The sequence below is a fragment of the Canis lupus genome, chromosome 8 (assembly GCF_048164855.1).
Source record: "Canis lupus baileyi chromosome 8, mCanLup2.hap1, whole genome shotgun sequence".
In the NCBI taxonomy this organism is placed as follows: domain Eukaryota; kingdom Metazoa; phylum Chordata; class Mammalia; order Carnivora; family Canidae; genus Canis; species Canis lupus.
The window spans coordinates 12,952,977-12,965,910 of record NC_132845.1 but is presented as its reverse complement, the minus strand read 5'-3'; the positions used below and the strand labels follow the sequence as shown (position 1 = coordinate 12,965,910).

General features: G+C 38.3%; 1 long non-coding RNA gene across 10 annotated transcripts in view; it reads left to right on the top strand.

The window, feature by feature from the left end:
* The window catches only part of LOC140637838 (uncharacterized), a 161,045-nt gene that overhangs the window by 41,326 nt on the left and 106,785 nt on the right, over window positions 1-12,934 (top strand). The window contains exon 3 of one of the 10 annotated variants that reach the window (XR_012034910.1): window positions 2,898-3,136. The exons of the other annotated variants lie outside the window; for them this stretch is intronic. This is a non-coding gene — a long non-coding RNA (uncharacterized lncRNA). Of the gene's footprint in view, window positions 1-2,897; window positions 3,137-12,934 lie in introns of those variants that run through there. 10 annotated transcript variants of the gene reach the window in all.

The following is a 12,934-nucleotide window of genomic DNA, read 5'->3' as shown; positions in this document are numbered from 1 at the left end:
AAGGAAAATGATTGCTGAGGCTATTCAGGGCAAGAAGAGATGATATGGTGGTGAGCAAAGTAGTTTTTAAACTACTGAGTCAGGGACCACCAAGCATCCGCTGGCATGGAGTGAAGAACTGTATCTTGATAATTACACCCTGCTGGAGAATTCTTAGAAACAGGAAATGTTCTAGGAATTAGGTTTTGAAAAACCAAGTGCACCTCCTGAATAAATTGTTAACCTTACCATAAGCAAGGCTTCCCAAAGAATGATGTGCAGTTTACAGAGCCACAAGCCTATTCCAGATCCTGGATCCTGGATACAGAGTGATACAGCTGAGAGAATGGATCCACTCTCATTAGTAAGTGTCTAAAACTATATACATCGTAACTGTAATTTCTTTCTCTTAAACATGCTCTTTATTATAGAAAAATTCTATATGTATTTACTTAGGGAATTTTAAACTTATTTAACCAAAAATTCTCCAAATATCAAGATATTCATATAGAGATCATAACCCAAACTTAGTGTTGCACGACTTTGGCAATGTTATCTAACCTCTCTGGGGCTCAGTTTTCTTATCTGTAAAATTTGGAAATACAGTGCTTGCCTCACAGATTAACCAAGAATATCCATGTAAAGAATTTTGAATGTGTCAATACCTAGGTATGAGCTCAATAAAATGTTAGGTAGTGCTGTAAAATTTGCCAAGATTCTTATCATTACAATTATTTCACTAGAAAGACCAAATGCAACTATGTAAACATATGTTTCTTGTTTTATTTCATTATAGGACCTGTAGAGTGTGGAGTTTGGGAAGTGATAACCGTGGGCAAATATGCTTTGACATACTTGCCTTTAGTAGAAAGTGTGATATATAGTTAGAGATGACAGTCAGTGATTTATGATCACTATTACCAAAAAATGATACTCCATTAGTTCAAGTCATAGAATTTGGGGCAAAAGGAAAAAATAAAGAAGAAAGAAGAGGCAAAGAGGGAAAGATTAAGAGGAAGAAACAAAGGAGGAAGGAAATGAGAAAGAAAAAGGGGAAGGAAGAAGTTATGTTGTTCTTAGGTTACTGGAAGAATTCAAGAAAATATTACTGATTATCCATCCGTTGGAACTTGAAGAGAAGATTGGGTTTATCTAACATAATAGGATTGCCATTTGCTATGGTCTGAATCTGTCCACCCCAAATTCATGTTGAAATCCTAACTGCCAAAGGTAATAGTAAAGGTGGGGTCTCTAGGAGGGTATTAGGTCTTGAGGGTGGAGCCCTCATGAATGGGATTAGAGATCTCACAAAAGAGATTCCACAGAGCTCTCTAGGCCCTTCTGCCATGTGGAAGTCTGCAACCTGGAAGAGGGCCCTCATTTGACCCTGCCGGTACCATGATCTCAGACTTCTGGCCTCCAGAATTTAGAGGAATATACTTGTGTTGATACACTACTGGGTCTGTGGTATTTTGTTATAGCTGTCTGGATAGACTAGGACACCACTTCTTTCAGAAACTGGAGATACGTGGAGCTGATAATTCTGCCTTTTCTTCACAGTTTGCTCCACTGACAATCACACAGACTTTTCTGCTTTCCAAGCTTCCTCCCAGAGTTGGTAGACTGGCAGCTGGTGAGGAAGAAGTAGTTGGAACTAAGGGCAGGCACTTCAAAGTAGTTATTTTAGGAGACAGCTGCAGGGCCACAGGGTTTTATGGGGTGGGCCTTCACCTCATAAAACTCAAGAAAAAAATAAAAGGAAAGATAAATGTAAAATTTGTGTTCTAAGGGGAAAAAATAAACTGGAGTCAAAGAAAAGCAAGTTTGGGTGGCAATAAAGGAGGAACAGACTAACTAAAGGGGGGAAATGCAGCTTGCAATCTTGAGTACTCCGCAGAATGTTGGCTTGTCTCGTGGAGGAGGGAGGGACAATATACAGACTGAGCTACGCCAGAGGATCATCAATCCAGCCATCACCACTTAAGATACATTTTATATTACTGAAAAAAAAAATTAGTTTTAGTTAAAGTGAGAATTTATAACAACAATTTCTTCAGGGGAAAGACAAAACAAAAGCAAAGCAAAACACAGAAATCCATCTGATCCCAACAGCTGCATCAACAAGAGAACAACATTTAAAACGAATTCTGCAAATGTTAAGAATTTTATTAAAACATTTACCCAGAAACCATGCATAATTTCCTAATGTTGCCCAGAAGTGATTGCCAGACAGATCTTAGAAACCAACATGAGTAGAAATTTTGTTTTGCGTGCAGAGCCAAATCAAGTTGTGTTTAGACAGTCATGTTCTAGAACATGGAGTTCAGTAAATACGACATGAGCACCTAGCATATGCTGAACATTGTAGGAGAAGAGAAGAAAGACGGTCTCACAATGAATCTGTGAATGTGGCAAATGGCACTACAACATCCTACAGGAGCCTCTGAAATCTGAGTGCCATTGCGTCAGTATCCAGAATGTGACAAATCCAAAAGATTTATCAGGACCTGAACTTGGTGTTTTTAGTCACTCTATGTTTAGGCAGATGTTGACCTTCCTGTTATTCTCCCCATAGACTTAGAACTACTCAGCTGTGAATTTTAGAGAATCTCAGTGGAAAGGACCCATATTTTATCATATATAAAATCCTCTCAATTGTAAACTGCAATATTTAACGTTCCTCTCTAAACAAAGCGTGAGAAAAAGTAGAGTAAGGGGAGGAGCGCACATTCTGGAATCTAATAGCTGATTTCTGCAAAATCCATCCTAAATCCTCACTGCAGAAGTAAATAAGACTTAAACCCAACATTCAGAAAAGGACGATTAGGGAAACTTGTAGTTTCAACATTGACACTGGGTGGAGGAAGGGGGAAAGTATCTCTCATGAAAATATGAACTATAGTTCGCCACTTTTGCAGGTATACAGCCTGAATTCACAGTGCTCATGTGGTCCAGAAATCCTCAGGAGAGGATTTAATTTGAAGTGGTCTCGGCTTGATAGTGCCCTCAGGTGACTGGCAAGAACAAACACAAAAGCTTCCCTGGAAGAAGGACAAACCAGAGTTCAATCCAGGATAGTGCAAGTGGTAAAATGCACCCAATGGGAGGGGCATCTTGATTTCAGAGATATGCGAATGTGAATAAAGTGCATCCTAATCTGAAGAAATCTGGCAGCTGGTGTGACATTCTGCTTGGTCAAGCATAGTGGTTTTCATACATGCTCAGTTATATGAAGTCCATGTGTTTTGTTTTTGTTTTTGTCTTCTGTCTTCATTGGACCTGACTTGAGGGGATTTCTTTGTTCTCAGGTGCTGTTCTGATTTGGGTCATCCTGGAGCTTTGGCCTATCACACCTTTATTTGTTTTGAGTGCATCCTACTCTGGTTTTCTAATACTTTCCTGAATTTCTACTTTTTCATTTATTAATTCATTCAAGAATATTTATTCAGATGACTCAGAACTTCAGGAGACAGGTGGGTTCTTGTCTTCATGGAGTTTGAAAACCTACCTACCTAAGGATTTTCAGACTCTAGTAAATATTAAGTTTACCTAGGAAGACTCTTAAGAATGAAGATGTTCATGTCCCATTTTTGGAGGCTCTGCTTCAGAAGGTCAGGGACTGGTTCTTAGTATCTGTGTTTTTAGCAAAGCTACAAGTCAATCTGATGCACACTAATGTTTGAGAACTCTGAGTTAGCTGTATGTGCTCCCATCTCACCTCCAAAATCCCAGAGTGGACTCTGCTTTATTTCTGCACATCACTGCTACTCATGGTCCTGGATCTAAAGAAACAGTTAGAATTAAGACTCCTCCATGAGAATTCATTAAGGCATTGGTTTGACCCAAGCCACCAGAATTACATTATTCTATAATTAGCTAGATTTGATCAACATAATGGTCTCAGCCATGCAATTCCTACTGCATTGTTTGCTCCAACAGCATCTGAATTCTTGGAAAATGGCTCCAATCTTCCACACCCCCATAACACAGAGCCATGCTCTCTGGAATTCCTATTATGTGGTGATTTCTCAATGGGTGTGTATTGAAGTGAATGACTTAGAGTCCCTAGAATATTCTTCAGTCCTTTCTGAGTGATTAGGGAAAAGTTATATCAGAAAATGAGGTACTCTGCTCATAGCAGAGAATTATGGTTCTGTGAGGTGAATTGTATTCTTATTCCCTGAGGGTACATGACTAATTGCTACTGTGCATAGAAAAATCAGAAAATCCCATTTTATAATCATGTCAGACATCAGACACTTTCCTGTTTTGCTTGTTATAAGCAAATTTGCAAAGCATGCCATGTCAAACACCCTGATCATTTTTCAGCTTGATTATTGAAGTAGAAAGAGAGGGAGAATGAGCAAGGTTTCAGAGTTCTAGTCCTGGCTGTGTCACAAACAATCTCTATACTTGGGGCTTCAATAACTACACCTGTAAAATAATGAGACCGACTTACACGTAGTCGAAACCCTCAGGTTTACTATAAAATTCCTATAAATCAACATATGACAAACGCCAAATGCAAGGTAGAGCTATCATTACTAATAATGTCATTAGAATGAAGGAACCAGCTGTTGTAACTTGGTTACTCTCAATAATAGAGATTCAAAATATGACTGGGAGCATATTACTACCAGTTTGCATGCTGAGTGAATCCATGCACCTTCATTCATTTAGCACCTCTGTAGGTTTTCAGGTTAGGAAATAAACCATGATACAACTTTAAACATGACATTGTTCGACACCTCTTGATCAGGATGATCATATAACAGGTTATTAAAAAAGACACACCACCCACTTTCTTGGTGACACCTCCAGTCTTTTATTTTCATTGCTAGCTGTTCGACACACCGTGCTTGTGGCTGAATTCTAAAAAACAAACAAGGGGAAATTGATTGTCAGGCCATGTAGCTCTGCGCTTAAGGGCAAAGCAACTTTTCTGGATCCACCACTTTTCTTCATCTGTGTGATATTGTACGGACCAGAGAGCAGTGTGAATAGGTCCTCAAGGTGATGGCAAACCGGTTGCCCCCGAAGAGCACTCTTAATGACCTTATATTCTATGACAAGAAGGAGATGGCATAAGTCGGCATTTCAAAACATTTCAGAAGTTTCACATTCTATCTTAAAACCAACACAAATCATTTTCCTTCCTGCAATTCCAGGTCTTGAAGACAATTTTTGCAAATTGTCACATGCTTTCCTATTTGGTTTAACTACTTAAGTGTCACTATTATTACTTTTGTCACAGTTATTACTAAAAAAACAAAACCAAAGAGTTCCTCTCTTCAAGTCAATGAGGAAACCCCAAATCTGGGTGTTACACAAACTTTCCCATAGAGGCACTGTTGCCTGGGAGAAAGGGAAGAAGCGTGTTTCACTGCAGTGCTTATTGGAGAGTTTTCCTGATAATATTAATTTCCTAAAAAAGGGCATCCCATCTTGTGCTGGGGAAATTGGAAGCCTGGCACCACAATCCCATAGGGATTGAAACAGCCATCCATAAATCTGCACAGTGTGTCTGATTCTGCCCCCATTGAGCAACTGTAATAGGAGTTCTATAGACACGGCAGGAGCTGAATCAAGACTACCGAGTGAAAGAGGGCTGCTGTCAGCACTGTGTATGCATTAAAGACAGTAGACGGCCGGGCATGCATCCTGGAGCTGTACAGTTTCCCAGTGAGCTAAGTCCTAGATTTTAAAACCATTTGTGTTTATTTACCAATACCTTGCTATGTTATTTATTAAGTTTGTCACTAAACCCTGTTTTGCATACACTAGTACTTGCTCATGCATGCCTTATGAATATAGAAATTAGCATCTCATTAACTTGATAATTAGGCCAATGATAAACAGCTGTTTGGTTGCCGTGTAGGGCAAGATTTCTACCGAAGTTACTTATCTGCCATACACAATAGCGGTGCAATTATTTGTCACACTATCAATTATAGACAAACAACAATAGGAGATAAACTTTTCTTTTACACATTTGCTTTCATTGTAATTAAGATCCAAATTCATGCTCTGCTTTTGGAAAAACAATAATGCAGTGTTGTCTAACAATCTTGATAATGTACATTTTCAGCTTGGCTTTTATATTTCACATGCAGTTCAAACATCTCACGTTGTGCATTCTGCTATAAATGACTATTTCCAAGATGTCTTTAAAAAAAAAAAAAAGGAAAGAAACAACAAAACTCTCCTGTTTCCATTTTATGATGTTGAGAACATTGATCATTGAGAATTTCTCAAGTTGTCTGGTTTTGCTCTATTTTCTATCTACCTCCCCCTCCAAGATTAAAATCTATACTTTGACCTTCCCTTGCTTATAATAGGTTTTGTGCTGAGAGAAATCATCTGAGAGATGTTAGGAGTGCAATGAAAGCTATGAGAATGTTTTCGCGATTGTTTATGCATAGCTCAATCCACATTATTTCTGAAAGAAAGAAAAAAAAGAAAGAAAAAAAGAAAACAATGTGTTTCCCTTCAATCCACATGGATTTAAAACTGGAGATATAATTAAAAAAAAAAAAACCCACAAAAACAAAAAACAAAACCAGAAACTGGTCGTTCCAACTAATAATAAAGGAACTTGGTGCTGTGCTCACAGAAAAGTCATGGAAGATAATTTGAAACTTCAGTTAGCTTCCTGTAGAGAAAAATAACAACCACCAAACTAATGGGTAATCAATGGCCAATTGCTTCAGAAAAGAGGCACCCCACAGAATTCCCTAGAAATTAATGTGCTACATAGGAGGCATTGGGAAATGTCTTAAGACTATCCTAGTGAGCCCACCTTTCTTAACAAATAAGGAAGGTCTAGGGTGCTATTTTTGCTAATAAAGACCTGGAGATGAAATGCTGTCTTCATTTAAGTTTCCCTGTGCAGTTCTCTGAACCACTATATTAAAAACAATCTTCCCCCATGATTTCTAGTGCTGTAGTGGAGTATAGTTTATGTGAAAGTAAATCTGGAAAGATTACCTTTCAAAACTGCCAGATGCTTCGCATTTTCTGGTAGAAATCTGGATTCTAGGTCTGTAATGATATTTCCTGCTGTGCTCAACACTCAATCAGAACGTATGCTTCTTGGAGGGCAATATAAGGATTCCAAGGCTAACTTGGCCGTTTGGCTTTTATATTTTTCCAGTCCAGCTGGGGGGTATAGATTTAAATTTGGGGCCTCCCAAGCTAAACTTCAGAAGAGGTCTTTGTTAATTTTAGAACTCCTGCAGTTGAAGCCCCTCCTTTCACAAACTTTCCCAGGCAATGCAGTTTATGATTATATTTATACCAATGAATAAAACATACCTTAAAAAAAAAACAAAACTAAATTATTGCATTAATGATACAGGAATGTACGGATTCTCATTGCCCCTGGCTGTCCCATGTTTAGATTCAAGTTCCTTCCTCTACCCAGTCTGAATTACATTAATGTCCCCTTCCCCCTCCTCCTTCATCCATCTTGTACATTCTTTAATAGGGTATGGTGGTTCTCAGCACATATTCTGGAGTCTGCACGACCAAGGTTGGAATCTCAGCTCTTTTATGCTAAGCCTGATGGACTTTGGGGAAGATTAACTTAATTTCTCTGATCAGTGATGTGCTCGTCTATAAAATGGGACTAATATTAGCATCTACTTCTAAGAGTTATTGTGAGAATAAGGTGAAATAATACAGAGACAGCATTTAGCACAGTGCTGCACATAGCACACATAGTGGTTCATGTTAGCTGCTTTCCCTAACTGGGGGGCAGCCTTATGGAGAGGCAACATAGAGGTGGGGGTACCTGGGACCTCTTCATTGAGTTAAAATCCCTACTTGAATGCCACCTTGCATAGCTATCAACATCTCTGTGTCTCAGCTTCCTTATTTCAAAAATGGAAATGATAGTAGCACCCACCTCAGGAAGCTATTGTAAAGATTAAGTGAACTAATAATTGGCCAATAATTCTATACATTTTTATTAAATAAACCTATTAAATCCTTGGTCCAACCTCTCGCCTCTCCATCTCCATTTGATCCAGACTCTTCCCTACTCCAGTGTTGTCCATCCTTTTGTCAACAGTGCTCCTCTTAGAACTGTGAGGAATTACCTAAAGAGGCTCTTCCTGTATGGAACAGCATACAATGGTGTCACCTGAACCAGAAGTGCTGGTGAGGCCAGCGGGTCATTGAACGTAAGCAAGCTAGCCTGGAGGTTATGCAATTATGCACTATAGACTGATAGGAGCTACTTTCTCTGGGGATTCTTCTTTTTTAACACAATTTATTCATCCAGGGACCTTCATTGTTCTCCAGCCTTTGACCCTATAAGATACAGCCTAGGTTCCTTACTACTAGGGTGCTTCTTGTGGTACTTCCAGGCTAGACATACTAGGCCTTAGACCTCTAATAAGTCTGGAGCCTTGTGTATTCTCTGCCTCTCCCCTGCTTATAAATTTCACCCAATAAACCTTGTACCATGATATTAGTATCTCTGCCATTTTTGAATGATACTTGTATCATGATTTGTCTTATTTAATATATGGATTGCCTCAAAGCCTGGCACAATCCTCAGGCTATCACAGGTACTCAGTAAACTTTCATGTTTCGATAATCCTAATAAAACTAGTTAGAGTTAAATTTGGTTGTAAATATCAGAAAAAAACAAATAATTATGGTTTAATTAAGAGAATATATTTCCCTCTAAACCTTATAAAAGATGTAACTTAAGGTTGATGTGGTGGCTCACAGTGCAAAGGACCTTGGTTCCTTCTCTCTCATTCCTCTGACTTCGGATCATGGCTTTAGCTCCTGAGATCATCTCATGGTCCAAGAAACTGTTGAAACCGTAGCCACTGTTTTCCCATCACAGAAAAAAGGAGTGAATACCTCACTTGAAGAGAACTCACTGAACACGAGGCACATTTGCAGGCTTTCCACTGGCTAGTGGACCACACATAGCCACAAGGAAGACTAGAAAATAGGGCCCTTGTCCTGGGTACTGATGAGCCCTACAAAAGGTCACAATTTGATGATTAAAAAAGAATGAGAGAGTAGACACTGGGGATGACCATCCTGCTCCGGCCTAGCTGTCATGGCCTTTTAGCTCCTGGTCTAGATCCTTCCCATTTCCCTCTCTTCTTGCTTTTTGTTCACAAAAAGAAATGAATTTGAATTCTGTGATTAAATGTAACTAAAGAAGTCTAAGCAATAAGCAGCGCATCTATGTAACCATGGGCAATTTACCTTATGTTTATTGGTATTCAGAATTGGCAACATAATACCTAGCTCACCTGCTTATGCTTGCTGCGTAGAGTTGTAAAAAGTAAAAATAATAATAGCTAATGTTACATGGTAGGGACCAAGAGATACCTATTTTAATCCTTACAATAATCCTACGGACCAGATTTTTATTACTTACGTATAAAGATAAAGAAACTGAAGAGATTAAGAGCGTGCTTCAGCCATACTGTTCCTGAGGAGCATAGGTAGGATTGGAGTCCAAGGCATTCTAATGCCTACATCCACTATGTAACTTCTTTGCAATGCTTAATAAAAGCTAACTGTTGAAAAGCACTGTAAATCATGCAGACATAGTTCTGCATCCTACACATTTTAATTATCTGATATGTGCTTATTTTTCTTAATGACAATTCTAACTGTTCTTGCAGAGCACAGCTACATATGGAAATCTGACATGGTAATATACACCTTTTAAGAATGAAAGCATAATAAATCATCTTAAAATTTCTCACAATTTTGCTGCTCTTATCATTAGAACACCCTTTATTTGAAGTTTGTGTCTTACAGATCACACAGTGAATTAGAGACATTCTTCTTTCTTTCTTGATTTTCAGCTATACTCTCGCATGGTTAGAATGAGCCAGAAAAGATCATTCAAGTTCTCAGACCTTTGCTTACAAGGACAAGAGCACATGAGGCATAATAATACTGAATTGCCATAATTATTTACTCAGCACTTGCTCAGGCATAAACCATGTTCAAAACTTCCCCATCTCACCCTTTGCTTGGTGTGACCGTATCAAAACCAAAAATGAAAGTAGTGTTCCAGAGGGGGAGAGAAAGGCTCGAGTTTCAAAATAAAGGAGTACAGAATACTCCTGTCTATATTAATATCTTTTGCATGGCGATGGAAAATAAAATGCAGAAAGCAACTACCAGGGCAACCGCTCAACTCAGTCTCCATCCTTCACACTTCAACTCCATACTGGAGGTCTGATAACAGGGTTTGCACGTATGACCCCACAACCCTGGCCATAGGTGACAGGACGTGTCGAGGAGGTTCTTTGGACTAAAACTAGAGCAATTCAATTACTTTTGCCTCAGGAGTTTGTAATTTAGGGATGAAAGGTCATCAATCATTTTAGATTTAGAAATGACTATTTTTCTTTCCACTGTGCAATGAGATGGAGAGAGTTGGACTGTGGACAGTCAAAAGTGAAGCACATGCGTTTAGAGTACCAAAGATACAAGATGAAAAGAAATGCCCTGCATTTCCTAAGGCTACTTGCCTCCTGGTTCCCTCATTTCTTTCCTTTTTGCTTGCATTGGCTTGATTTGATATCTGTTATTAAATGTGATCCAAAGAACCTTAACTAATTCAGGTGGGAAATAGAATACTAAGAAAGGCAAAGTGGGAGAACTTCTATAATCATCTGCTACTGCACAGAAGTGAGGCAGAAAAACTGAGACCCCCAGAGATCTAAGGCAGCCTTGTTGGCCGTACCCCTCCCACCTGTCCCCATTCAGAGTAGAGAAGTTTTCTCACTTGTCAGGCTACTCATGACAGTATCTAATCACCAAAAATCTCTTCTGGAAAGGCGTTCCAGGATCTTTGCCCTGATAAATATTTGAAACAGAACTGTACAAGCTTATAAACAGACTCCCACTATCCACAGTGTGATGGAAACAACAGGACTCCCTGTGTATATCTTTGGGCAGGGAAATCTCCTAGAAGCTATGAAGCCTGAAACCAAAGATTCTTTGGAATATAGTGTATGAAGATGATCTTTTCCTTGGCGCTCTTCCACAAGCCTTCAATCACTCTGTGAAGTAAATTTCTTTCCATATGTTTTTCATTCATTTACATTTAAGATAAAAATTATTGGCTCTGAGAGCCATTTGATGAGTGGTGATTCAGTGATTCTTTTCATTGTGATCTCAGCTCAGTGATGATGCATATCGTCCACAAGATGTTCCAAGAAAGTGGAATCATTACTGATGCCGACTAAAGTCATCACTTGGTAATAATAGACTTGCATAGTTTCTTTTACTCCCCGGCAAAGAAGTCTGAAATAGGATCAATATCTGTTTCATTGCTCTATTTCAAAATCATTTATTGAGTTCATTTACTGACAACCTAACATGCTAACTAGGACAAAGACTCCCATTGTTTATTTTCTGGAAATTATAAGTATATTTTATGCCGATCGCTGCTCCTGAGAACATATTGAGACACGATCCAAATCTCACAATCTAATTTTGGCACCTCTTGCCTTAGTTTAAATTCTAGGAACAGTTTTATTAGATTTATTTTTCATTATTAGAAACAATGGAAAACTTTTTTAATATGGTCACATTTATGCTACACTGAGCTGTTTGTCATGCAATTACTTCAATTCTTCTTCTGACATTACCAGTACGTATCATATTAACATTCAAAATGTAAGTTTAAAGAAAACTTCAAAAAGCAGCCAGTTGATATAAAATATTTGAGTTATTCACTCTGATATCCACCTGCCCATATCCTCTCTTTGATGAAATACAATTTCTCTCTTGCCTTCTCTGGAGCTATATTTGTCTACCTGATGCCAAAATACCAAATCATTGTGATAAGACAGTTCAAAATCAATGAAAAACATCCATTTACCAAGTTCTACAGTGACGTACAGCCCTACACTTTCTTCTTGATTGGGATTCTATATAGGGGAGTTTGCCTGGTTGTAAAGATAAAATAGAGATGGTGTTGGAGAAACTATTTTCATCATTTAAGAAAAAACTATATATTCCTGAGCCTTCACTGAAACTGTCCCACTTGGGTTTTTAGAATGACAAAAGGCATATTTTGCCTCATTTGCCTGTGAAAATATGCCTTTTTGAGTGCATAGAAAACCTATATTATTTGAAGTGCAACTTGATAAGTGTTTCATTTTTTATGAACCCCAGGAAAAGAAATTTATTCCATTTTTACAAATAGTAAAGTTTTTTTTTTTTTATTCTTAGAACCATCTCTTCACTAGAAATTGGGATCATATGCTGACTATTTCCTATGTAGATGAGAATTATTCATAAAAAGTAGCAGAATACAATTTTTCTTATGACAAGTATTAGAGCTAACAGTGAGGTTTCAATAAGTGCTGAGTATTTCACAAATATTATCTCATTTAATCTTTCATAACTGTACATGCCCAATTATTAGCCCCATTTTATAAATTAAAAAAAATACAATTGTAAGGAGTTTAACTTGCCTGTAGTCACCTAGCTGGTAAGAGAAAGAGCTGAGAATCAAGCCCAAGTTTCATCAAAGTCCAAAAGCTTAAGGTGTGAGGGTATATCTATTATAAGTTTTGAAAACCACTATTAAGGAGAAAAGATGCCAGGATGCAAGCCTGACTCTGCCATTTTACTTATAAAGTGGGCTTGAAAAAAGCACGTACTTCTGCATATACCTTTTTGTCTTTCTATAGCACAGGGATAATAATAACTTCTGTGCCTGAGAGGGTCAGAGGAGATAGTTTCTGCAAAGTACTTTGATTTTGCCAGGTGCTCTTCATAGGTACGAAAGAACTATTAAGTTCATCTGCATCTACGGTCTTAGAGCTTTGCATATGAGTTTGCTGTTTAAGGTCACAGATGAGAACCAGTGTGTGTCGGACAGCAGGGCTGTGCCTTCTTTTTGAGTGAGGAGTGATTGGTACTGATTGCTCCAGCTTTTCAAGTCATCTGT